Source organism: Belonocnema kinseyi, chromosome 9 (genome assembly GCF_010883055.1).
Source record: "Belonocnema kinseyi isolate 2016_QV_RU_SX_M_011 chromosome 9, B_treatae_v1, whole genome shotgun sequence".
Classification (NCBI taxonomy): domain Eukaryota; kingdom Metazoa; phylum Arthropoda; class Insecta; order Hymenoptera; family Cynipidae; genus Belonocnema; species Belonocnema kinseyi.
This window is the reverse complement of record NC_046665.1, coordinates 39077002-39079869: the sequence shown is the minus strand read 5'-3', so window position 1 is coordinate 39079869 and position 2868 is coordinate 39077002. Positions and strand designations below refer to the sequence as shown.

Sequence of the window (2868 nt, the reverse complement as noted above, 5' to 3'; positions counted from 1 at the left end):
GTGTCAAAAATAAGGTACCTTTATGGTTTTCTAACAAAATATTAATTTTTTCCTCAATATTTATGTTGTCCCCTTCAAAGGAATCCCCCTCAGATGGAATACACATGTGCCAACGCTTTTTCCAATCATCAAAGCACTTCTGATAATCATTTTGTGGTATAGCCTTGAATTCTTTCAGCGATGAAGTTTTTATCTCCTCAATCGTTGAAAATCGATGTCCTTTCATGGGTTTCTGCAGTTTTGGGAAAAGAAAAAAGTCACTGGGGGCCATATACGGTGAATATGGCGGCTGAGGCATGACTGTAGTGCTGTTTTTGGTCAGAAAATCTTTCACAAGCAACGATGAATGAGCAGGTGCATTATCGTGATGCAAAAGCTACGAATTGTTTTTCCAACGTTCCGGACGTTTTTTGCGTATCGCCTATCGCAAACAGCGCATAACTTGAAGGTAATACTCCTTATTGACCGTACGACCTTGTGGTAAGAATTTCTGATGCACTACGCCACGGTAATCAAAGAAGACAGTGAGCAAAACCTTCGCATTTGACCGAACTTGACGTGCTTTTTTCGGTCTTGGAGACTCAGGATGCTTCCACTGAGACGATTGGGCTTTAGTTTCGAAGTCATAACCATATACCCACGATTTATCCCCAGTTATAACCCTTTTGAGAAAATCAGGATCATTATTGACTTCATGCAACATCTCCTGAGCGATGGTCATGCGATGGATCTTTTGATCAAAATTAAGCAGTTTTGGAACAGATTTCGCTGACGCACGTGTTATGCCCAAAACGTCCTAAAAGATAGCATGGCATGAGCCAACCGATGTTCCAAAATCTTCAGCAACTTCTCTTATGGTAATTCGGCGATTTTTCAACACCATTTCTTCCTCTGCTTGAAACTTTTGAATTTTTATTGATTCCATTTTCAAAACTCTAATCTACAAACATTTCAATATTTAACGTTTTGAAATTTTTCTTTTTTCTAAATTTGAATCTATAGCTCTTAAAAATTTAAAGAGATTTTAAAATATTTTTAAGTGTTTTAATGAAATGAAACAGTTAAATTTTCAATTCAAAAAATCAGTTTTGAACAACAACGATAACAATCGAATTTACAACAAAATAGTTACATTTTTCAACACAGAAGTGAATGCACAAACAACAAGAATAATATTCTAATAACAAGATGAATTTTCTATCAATGAATTTAAATTTTTCTAAAAACGACGAATTTTGAAGCAAACACGAAAGCAATTTTCAACTTTAGAAATGAACTTCAATCTAATTTCAGTTTAAAAAATTAATGTTCAACGAAAGAGTGGAATTTGGAATCCCAAAAACTGAACTTTTTAATAAAAATAGATAAATTTTCAAACGAGAATAATTTCCTATCAATCAAGACGATTTTTCAACTAAATAGTTGAATTTTCACCTAAAAATTATACATTTTTAACAAAAAATGGAACAGGTAAATTTTCAGTTCAAAAATCAATTTTCAACCAAAAAGGCTTTTTACGTCCAAAAAGAAGAAAATATCAACTTTTTAAAACATGTGTATGTCAAAATTAAGCACTTTAACAGAACACATGATTTTTTTGCAAAAACGTTGAAGTGTCAAACCAAGTATATGAATTTCTAACAGGAAAGTTAATTTTAAACCAAATAAACAAATTTTCAACAAAAAAAGATGAACCCTTAATTCAAAAAATGTAATACTAGAAATTTTAAGCTAAAAAGGAATGTATTCAATAAGAAATAGTTACACTTTCTTATTTATTTCTATTAATAATTCAGTTCGCATTTGTGGCGAATAACGAGAACAATTGTTTCAAATAATCATTGAAATTCATTGTTATGTTGTCGACTAATGTAGTGAAATCTTTTTTTGTCGATAGAATGATTATTTTTTATCTACTTATTTAAACTTTTTTACAGAAAAAGAATACACATTTGGTTGAAAATTCTTTTTTTTAGAATCTTATTCTTGTGTTAAAATTTAATTTTTTCCACTTAAGCCTTAAGCATAAAATTGAATTTTCAATTAAAAAGTGTTTGTTTTTTTTAGTTGAATGTTCATCTTTTGGGTAAAAACTTTCCCTTCTTGTTTGAAAACTGATATTTTTGGTAAAAAATAATGATGATTTTGTTAAAATTTTTTTTTTTCAGCTGAAAATTAAACTATTCCCTTCCTGGTTGAAAAGTCTTTTTTAGTTAAAACATTCAATCATCTGGTTAAAATTGTTTGGTAAATTCGTAATTTTTAAATTATTTTTTTTTTGTTTAAAATTTTACGATGGCACTTTATGGTTGAAAATGTACCTATTTTATAGAATTATAATTTGCTTTTTTGCAAGTTAATTTGTTTGAAACTACGTCTTTTTTTAGAAAAATATTTATTTGAAAATTACGTTCCTTGATTAAAAATTCATTGTTTTTTGGTTAGATGAGAATTTTGTTTAAGTCGAAATTTCGGCTGTTTAGTAAAAATTGATTGCTAGTAATGGCTAGTGGAGCGAGCATCTCCTCGGAAGAAATAGAATTAGAGCAGGAAGTCTTCAGTACACCGAAAGAGATAAAGGAAAGAAAGGCAAGGGGGAAGTATAAAAAAACTATAGAAAAGGAAAGATTGAGAGCAAAAAGCGTAGGGTCCTTAGAAGCATTTATCAAAAGGAAGAGAGGGGAGAGGGAAAGCAGTGAAGAGAAGGAAGATATCGGGGCCAGTATAAAATAGCAGAAAATGTTTAGATCGCCGCCGGAAAAGCAATGTTTGGTAGGGAAAAGCGATAACAGGGAGGGTGCCGACGGTAGCGGAGATGAAATGTCGATGAAAGAAGAAAGGCTAAAGGAAATTAGAGAAGTGATGATA

At 31.2% G+C, this 2868-nt stretch overlaps 1 protein-coding gene across 2 annotated transcripts in view; it reads right to left on the bottom strand.

Moving 5' to 3' along the window:
• The window catches only part of LOC117179867 (putative odorant receptor 85d), a 79015-nt gene that overhangs the window by 24506 nt on the left and 51641 nt on the right, over positions 1 to 2868 (bottom strand). The window lies entirely within an intron of this gene.